Source organism: Medicago sativa, chromosome 5 (assembly GCF_051527215.1).
Source record: "Medicago sativa cultivar Bolivia chromosome 5, Bolivia_mono, whole genome shotgun sequence".
Classification (NCBI taxonomy): domain Eukaryota; kingdom Viridiplantae; phylum Streptophyta; class Magnoliopsida; order Fabales; family Fabaceae; genus Medicago; species Medicago sativa.
Genome location: NC_140753.1, coordinates 60,232,821 through 60,242,331, shown reverse-complemented (window position 1 = coordinate 60,242,331; position 9,511 = coordinate 60,232,821). Strand labels below are relative to the sequence as shown.

At 29.2% G+C, this 9,511-nt stretch overlaps 1 long non-coding RNA gene across 1 annotated transcript; it reads left to right on the top strand.

Moving 5' to 3' along the window:
* The first annotated feature begins 2,921 nt into the window (after positions 1 to 2,921).
* LOC146923638 (uncharacterized) lies at positions 2,922 to 3,518 on the top strand. Its single transcript, XR_015010921.1, has 2 exons — positions 2,922 to 3,058; positions 3,168 to 3,518. It is a non-coding gene; the product is annotated as an uncharacterized LOC146923638 (long non-coding RNA).
* The last annotated feature ends 5,993 nt before the right edge of the window (positions 3,519 to 9,511 follow it).

Below are 9,511 nucleotides of genomic sequence, written 5' to 3'. Positions count from 1 at the left end.
CCACCTCTATAGACTGACCTTGAGCATTCTTTTCACTACCTCTTCAGGATGTTGTTGAGTGTTTAATGTCTCTTCGGAATATCACCTTTTCTACATGAAGTTTAACTTGAAAGTGTCATCGTTTCCAATGTGATAAACTTCACCTTCTTCTCCCTAACATGACACCACCAGAGTACCCGCATCCTCATAATCCTCTGTGGCAACTGCAACTTGCACGGAGTTATCAATGTCCATTAACTCAGGACAATCCCTCTTGAAGTGATTGGTCTTGTGACTATTGAATCATATATACTTCGACTTCTCACTACCCTTTGAGTTTTCCAGGTTTCCTATATCTGCACCTTTCCCACCTGAGACACTCAAGCATGCACCACTATCAGCAAATCTGAAGTCCCTGGACTTAGATACCTCTTTGGTTTTCAAATCCGCTTGTACTTCCTTCAAGGTGGCAGTGCCTTCCTTGCCATAAATCATGGTATCCTTGAAGGACTCAAAAGATCTAGGTGAAGCACACAGTAAAAGTAGAGTCTTGTCTTCATCCTCAATGTTCACCTCAATGTTATCCAAATCATCAATAATTTTATTGATCTTTGTCAATTGCTCCATGATGGTTTTGGACTCCATCATCCTAAAGGAATAGAGTTGTTGGTTCAGAAATTACCTATGAGCCAAAGACTTGGTCACATACAATAACTAACATTTCACACATAGATGATGCGGTTGTCTCCTTCACAACATTTGTATAGGTTCTTCGAGTGTCATAAGATTGGTCGTTTCAGGATGGATTGTCCCGAGTTAGGGGCCAATGATGACTCTGCACATACATGTGTATTTTTGGTGTCATGTTGGAAAGAAGAAGAAGGTGAAGTTTTTCACCTTGGAAATTATAACACTTGCAAGTTGACATTCATGTAGAAGGGGCGTTCATTTGGAGAGACATTAAACACACAACTTCAGCCTGGAAAGGCGGTGCTAAGTATAATCAAGGTCAGTTTGAAGAGGCAGAGGTAAGAATACTCATAATTATTCTTGGAGGCTACAAGCTTAAAAACATAATGAATGCACACATTTGGAAGTCGAGGTAGAGAAAGCTCGGATTTAGGTGGTCTTCCGCTACCGGGACTAGAAGACAAGTTGATGGCAACTAAATGGTACAACTTTGGAATCCTTGTGTGTTATGCTCTAGTGGATAGCAATAAAATCTTCAAAAGGACATAAATGTGCACTCTAAGGGATGAAGATGTTACAGTTAACTTGTGGAACAACCAAAAGATCCTAGTGTAGTTAGATGCAAAGATATTCAAGAAGGGGGAAAGCAATCCGAGGGTTTAAAAGGTAAAGATAAAAGCTTGTGGATCTACATAGTGTAGTTAGATGTAAGAATAAAGAGTAAGGTGATTGATAGTTAAATTGGCATCACCACTATTTTATAGTAAGGTGAAAAATTGTTGTGATATGACTCATTGTAGAGCCTTGAGCTTTCTGGATAAAATCATGCACGATTTGATGGTGCTATAAAAATGGGTGTTTCTGATTCGTCAGAAAACTCCGCACAATTTTTCTTGTTGGCTACAATACTGTGTATGAAACTGAAAATCATGGCCCGATCCGGTCAAATCGTGTCGCGATTTGTTCCAAATTTGAACACTATGTAAGCATTATTTGACCCATTCGATGGGCAATTTCAAGTAACCAAATGAGGGAACTTTTAGTGGACTTAAAGGCTAAGAGTTGATTATCTTTGGGCGAGATTCTTGGGTTGGGAAACAGTTATAAACACCTCAGGTGAGTGAAAATCATTGAGTCTCTTGGTCACAAGAAGACATTCGGGAAAATGATTGAAATTATCATTGTTCTTGGAAAGGTTGTTGAAACTAATTATTTTTATCTATTTTGTATCTTTTTGTAAAGAACTCATTGATAGTGAAGCGAAGATATCTCTCTGCACCAGATATAGGTCAATGTTGTTGGAGAAAACTGGATGGACATATTTTTGGTGTGTTTGTTTCTCTTCTCCATTTATCTTAATGCTTGTCGTTTGTGTTTTGCACTTAATTAGTAGATTAGATATAAGTATATTGTTGTTGCTTAGATTACTTTGATTATTGGTTACTACTTTTTTTTTCTCCACACAACTAAATTAATTAGTGTGAGATTTGATTTCAAATTCATAACAAAAAATATGTTGTAATCTCGGGAAAATAAAGGGGTATGTACATGCATGTTCTACTAGCGAACCACGTCTCTTTTTATGACTTAAAACAACATGTCTGTTAGATTGGAGGAACAAACAATGTAGGATTTCATGGAAGAAAAAAGATCAATTCCTAATTCTTATTATTTAACTGGTAGTGGTGTGGCAAATACCACATCCGTTCATCAAATGCATACACAACTAATAAGCATTAGAAATTGGAAATCCCAATTCAAACAAATCATCCACAGATAAGAAAAGTTAATCTTTCACACATATGTGTCTAATAATAATTATAATTTTATGAATGGTTTTACAAATTTATAAATGCTAAAAACTATTTAATTATTTTTTATTAGAGCATAAATTTTATACATTATAACAAGATCAAATTTTAATCTATTTATTGAAACAAAAACCATTGTATAATTGTTTTTAATTCATGTTCCTCTAACCAGTTTAGGGGACTATTTTAATCAAAATTTAGCATCTTACGTTAATTATTTTTTGGAATATTCATTTCACATGCAGGGTTTTTACAACTTTGTAAATGCTAAAAACTTGTGAAGGGTTTCTAGGGGACTAACCGGTTTAGGGGATTATTTTAATCAACTCTATTTTAATGATTGTTAAAAAAAAACCTCTATATTTTAATGATTCAAAATTTATGAAGGGTTTTTACAACTTTGTAAATGCTAAAAACTCCTTAATTATTTTTTCGTGAGTGTGGAATTTCACACTATAAAGTGATAAAATCATATTCAACATTTTACGTGCAAAGAGAAAAGACTATGGCTGAAATTATCAATTTTGTTTATGTCACTATTCTGTTTCTTTTCTTGTTTCATGTCACAACAACATCCCGTAAACCTTTTTTCCATCATTTTAAAATTTCATTATTTACTTTATAGATCGTACACAATCTTTTATTGTGTTTTAATAACATTATTTTGTTATCTTTTTTTCATTACAGCACAGTACCGTCCATGTGAAACTGAAGATGATTGTCCACATCATATTGGGTCTAGTGTTATGTGTTTTGAATGCGTGTGTGTATATTATGCAACGATTCACTGATTCTGAGTACCAAACTCAAGAGAGGACATAAACGCTTTGCAGAGAATTATGAGTTCCAACATTAGAAATATAAACAATATACCGTATGTTAGAATATTACACGAGCTATCATTTAGTTATTATGTTGGCATCAAATAATTGTATTTTTTTCGCATTTCCATAGACTTCGCGGTTATTGTTTTGTACTATTAAGGTGATGATTATAAAATAAATTTAAAAAAGAAAGCAGCAAAGAGTGTTATTTAAATCGTCTTTTTCTCTCTTAATTTTGGAGCTATTATGACCTCTATCTAATTCAAGCATATCTCTCACACATTCTTTCCAACCAAACCACTAATATAATAACTTAAATAGTTAAGTTGAAAAATAAATTTATCTTACTTTAAAGCCTATAATTTTATTTATTTTATGCAGTAACATTATCACATTTATTATTTTCAAACACTTCAATTTACATTTCTCTTACCTTTTAATTGATTTTAATAGCTTCGAATGCCTTTTGATTTTAGAAGATATGGAAAACTAGACCGTTGCTATAAAATTATAATTATTTTTTTGTCAAAAAAGACTATAATTAATTAATCTACAAGACGATTAGTGAATTTTTAACCTATGAAAAATGTATCTTGTAATTTTGTGGTGGCTTTAAACTACCTCATTGTCACCACCAAAAAAAAAAAAAAGAAGAAGACACCACCAAAAAAACTACGTCATTGATAAAAAGAGTAAGGTGAACACATTTTATGCTAAAAGAATGAAAAGAAAAAAAAAAGTTTTCAAGTAGGGGATTTGGTATGGAAATCAAGTTCACCAATAAGTGTTGAAAGTCCGAGGTTCGAAAAGTGGTCTTCAAGTTGGCAGGAACCTTTTATCATCAAAAGGATTCAAACAAGAAACATGTGTATGATTCAAATCCTAAAATTGGACGAACAAAAAATGTTTATTGATAAGAACTATTTAAGGCCTACAAACCATCCGTGGGGAAAATAAATGTTACATTATAAAGAAATATTAGCCATGCATGCTTGCTTTAGATATATTCCCTTTTGTTGAAAGCAACGTTGAAATCTTCTTCCATAACAGCTAATTCACGAATAAGTTGAATCCAAGTTTTATGCATATTATTGGCTTCAGCATCAACCTCATCAAAAGAAGACATTGTTGGGTCATAAGGGGAGTTTGGGGTTCGTCCACATCAAGGCTAGAACAACCGCACTAGTGAGAGAGACGCCACACTCTTACCCAAAAACCTTAAGGCAATGGGTTTTTGGGCCCTCTTACTTATAAATAAGACCCCACATATGTACAAACTCGTGTGATCGGTAGGTGCAACGTGACAACTAGTAGGTAGTAAAACCCCACGAACTCATCACTTAGATAGAAAACGTTTAATAAATCTGAATAATATTTGAACATTAATTGATTCCAACAAACGAATAGAGGATATTCAAAAAATCCTAACCATTTGCTAACATTCTTCTATCAAAATAGGTTAACTACTATTACTTTGCTACAATCAGACTAAATTGCAAAACCCCACTTTATCTTTTATTTTATTGTTTTTATTTTATTGTTCTGAAGTAAGTAACGTAAATTGCCTAATTGGAACGACAATCCCTATGAATAAGATAATCAACTTATACTTTATTACTTGATAAACAATTAAATACACTTGTCTAAATCAATTGAAATTCCGAAATATGAATAAACTAAGATTATAATATATAGGTCAAATGCATCTAAAGATCTTTTAAGTTTTTCGTTTTTTCCAAAGTGGTCATTTAAGTTTCAAAAATCCCAAACAAGTCCTTTTAGTTTTTGAATCGTTTCAAACAAGTCCTATTATAGATAGCATAGTTGGTAATTGCTTCCTTGAACTCATCTTTGGTACCAAATCTGGCTCCTAACACCCACTTAAAATTAGTCATCTTTTTAGGCATGACAAATGGTGGATAATGCTCTTTGTTGCTATCATCTGAATCATCACCATCATCCTCTAAAAGGACTTGTTTGAAACGATTCAAAAACTAAAAAGATTTGTTTGGGACTTTTGAAACTTAAAGGACCACTTTAGGAAAAACGAAAAACTTAAAGGACTTTTAGATGCATTTGACCTAATATATATACCGAATCAAAATCTAACATGAAAAAAATAACGATTCTAGTGAGTATTTTAAAAAATAGAATTTTCTAACTGTCCGAAGGTATGTGCAAATGGGAATTTAGATTGTCATGGTACCACTCATTTTATATATGGCTGTTTCTAAGCGTCAACATCTCATGCATTTTTTATTGGAAAATGATTTTTAGTGCGAACCATCACTAAACGAAAATCCACGAATAGGTGTAATTCTACTTTTACTTCCAACCACCCCTTTTACTTCCAACCACCCCTGTATTGTGGTAAATGGTACTATTATTATATTATTATTTTTTAATATAAATTGATTTTAATGGCAGCCACCCTGTGTATTCCGCAAATGGAACCATCTTGTTATTGTGCAAGTGAAGTGCCTCACAAGTGATTCGTGAATTTTCGCACTAAATCATTCGCACCATATAGCATCTCTCTTTTTTATTACTCCTAACCAGTACCGGGTCCATAAATTTCAATAAGCGGGGTCAAGATTGTTTATCATAAATATTATAGAAAAATATATAAATGCATAATCAATAAAATGATGACATCATCATCAAGCAAATAAATAAAGAAGATTACAAAAATTAGCATAGAAGTAGAAGGATTTTTTCCCAATGCTATTGGAACACAAAAAGTTGACGACGATACAACAAATCGGTAGTATCTATATAATATAAATTTAGGACCTATTTCATGTCCCATTATGGAAGTTATTTTCTCTTCTTTTGGTGTTGACATGTGGCATTATAAACCAAACCAAACATTTGTTTTTTAAAGTGACATGTGGCGTCTAAACCAAACCAAGCATTTTCGTGCATTTAACAATTAATGAAAAAAAGAATAATAAAGGAATATTGGATTAATGAAATGAACTAATTATTATCTTTTATTTTTATTTCATAATAATTATAGTAATGTGACACTATTTGTTTGGTTAAGACTATTTCAAATATATTTCTCTTTCAAAAAAATGTCAAATATATTTTATTGAAATGTAAATATGAACTAATGAATTTATGAAATTAATGATTTCATGAAACAAACTAATTTTTATTTTTATTTTAATAATAATAATATAGTGAATTGTGAGACAATTTAATAACATATTTTATTGAATGCCAAACAATTATGAAAAAAAATCAATATCGTAATTTTTATTTGTATTTTTATTTTAGTAACAATATAATAAAGATGATGTGAGACAATGTTTTTTTTAACAATGTGAGAAAATATTTTTTATATGTCAATATTATTTTGTTGAACCAATCATATTTCTTATATTTTAAATGGTCAGCAAATCTCAGCCACATTATTATTGACAATATGTATTTTGTTGAACCAATCATATTTCTTTTTGTTTTTTAATAAATATTTATTTTTGTATTACTCAAACAAATTTCATTTATTTCAATTAATTTATTAAAAACCAAAATGGAAATCATAAACAATTTAATAGCCTATCATGAATACACTACCAAAAAAAGTCTATCATGAATACGTTTTGTATTATCAGCCAATAAAATTTGAGTATGATTCATGATTTAAATTATCAGCCAATCATGATTCATGATTGAAATTACCAACCAATCAAATTTGAGAATACATGTCATCCTTCTAACCTTTACCTAGGTTTTTTTTCCTATATATAGTCAATATGTTTGTCATCATTTTCATCTTCATTGTAATATGACATCCTTTCCCTCTATCTTCATTTCACACACACTTTTTCTCTCTATATATGGTTATCATGGATGCATAAGTATTGTTTTCACAAATATGTTTAAAATTTTATTAGCTTTCGTTTTCTTTATTCATGCATTGTGTTTTAATTTTGTTTTCTTTTTCTTTATTTTTCGTTTTTTTATTACAAATTTCTTTATAAATATTTCAACGAAGAGACAACTCTCTAAATTTTTGTAACACCTTCCATAGTTTATGAAACATGAAATGAATGCTATGGTATATAATATGTTTATACACATTTTTAGTTTTTTTGTTACACATTTAAATTAAATAAAAATATATTTGGCCAAAAAATAGTGTGTGTAAATGTCAAATATGTGGTCATCAATAAAATAAAATCATTTAGTTTGAATTACTACGATTTTGTTTCTAAGATCAAATGTATCAATTGATGAATATTAATATACAATATTATTTTTTCGTGATTGTATGCATGAATGAAAATACTTGATTATTTTGGTTACTTTATGTCTTTGGCTATAAATATCGGGTTTGACTTTCACATTTTGCACGCCACTCTCTATTCACAATTCATATTATTGAAAGTCTTCTCCTAACCTTTATTTTCTCTCTTTGTTACATTGTCAATTTTTTACACATTTTTCTTATTAATTTCCATGACACATGTATTGTAAAAACTTATTTGATTTCTCTTATTTGATATATGTAAGAGAATTATGAGTTTCAGTAATTCATTCTATTGAAAGTCTTTTCTGAGTCTGTTTTTCTTTTTTTGTCAAATACAATGTAGTTTTTCTTCAATATAAAGTTGTGTTGTTAAATATTGTATAACTTTTTTTGTTTGTTTTGACTCTTTAACTTGCAAGCATTATTCACCTCAACAAAACAAAACAAAACAAAAATTTTGCCTCAAAATTGTATACATCACTAAAATAGCAATGTCAATTGGTTTTATTAATATTATTACTAATTAATAATGGTGGACACAATCATCTCACTTGAATTGAATCAATTATTAATATGAATTTTTTTTTTACAAAAAAAAAAGTAACATGAAATTTTTTAAAACACATAAATACTTATAAATAATTGTAATAACTTTTTTAGAGTAAATAATCATAATTACTGTTTTTTAGGGTATTAAAATATTTTGATCTTGATTTATTTACATTTACTGATATATATATCTTTTCATTAATGAGTACTATTTTTCTTTTTAGAGAAGGAAATTTGTATCAATTGATGTGATTGTATTATTATCTTTTTTTAAGCAAAGAAAAATATATTAAATAAAAACAAGTATAAAAGCTTAGAGGACATAAAAAACAAATTGTATTACTATCAAAACTCATAAGAATAAGTAATGTAGAATAATTTTATTTTGATATATCTGCAACTAAAGTCAAAACTAATTATTAACATGATCGTAAAATAAATCAAATCTATATAATATAAATTTACTACCTGTTTCAAGGCTTTTCTCTTCTTTTCATGACAAGTGTCACTTAATTTCAAGGTTTTAAATTCTTTCAAATAGCGACATGTGGCGCTCTATTCTTCTTCTATTCTCAAGCATTTGCTAGCAAGGTTTTATTAATGGTATAATATGATATATGGATGTTATTAATGAAATTCCATATTAATGTTGTTCCATAATATTAATGATAGTCTCACGGTCCCATTTGATATAATATGATATAATATAATTGGTCTAAAAAAATGACATCGCATCGCATATTATATAGATTTTATTAATGGTTAAAAAAATATAATTGTTTTTAAAAAAAAAATACGATTTTATTAATGAATTCTAATTTAATTGTTTTTCTCATAATATAATTGTTAAATCATAATAATCCCCATGCCAAGTATAGTGACTGTGATCCACCATTTTTTTTTATGAATTCTGTTGAATTATTCAATATTTACTGTAGGAAGGAAAAAAATATATATACTTTATTTTAAGACCTGAAAATAATTGGATTGGAGGTATGTAATTGGAATTAAAAATGTATCATTAAAAAATATCGAAAATATAATTTCAGTTGATTCTATTTAATGGTCTTGCTAAAATAAACGTTGAACCTTCCCTAAAAAAAAATAAAGTGAGCCTTAAACCAAAAAAAAATCGGAATTGTTTAATAGCTAAAAATCGGATACTTTTATGAAAGAAAAAAAATCGGATACTTTATTTTAGGACAGAGCAAGATTTTATTAATGGTATAATATGATATATGGATGTTATTAATGAAATTCCATATTAATGTTGTTCCATAATATTAATGGTATTCTAACGGTCCCATTTGATATAATATGATATAATATAATTGGTCTAGAAAAATGACATCACATCGCATATTATATAGATTTTATTAATGGTTAAAAAAATATAATTG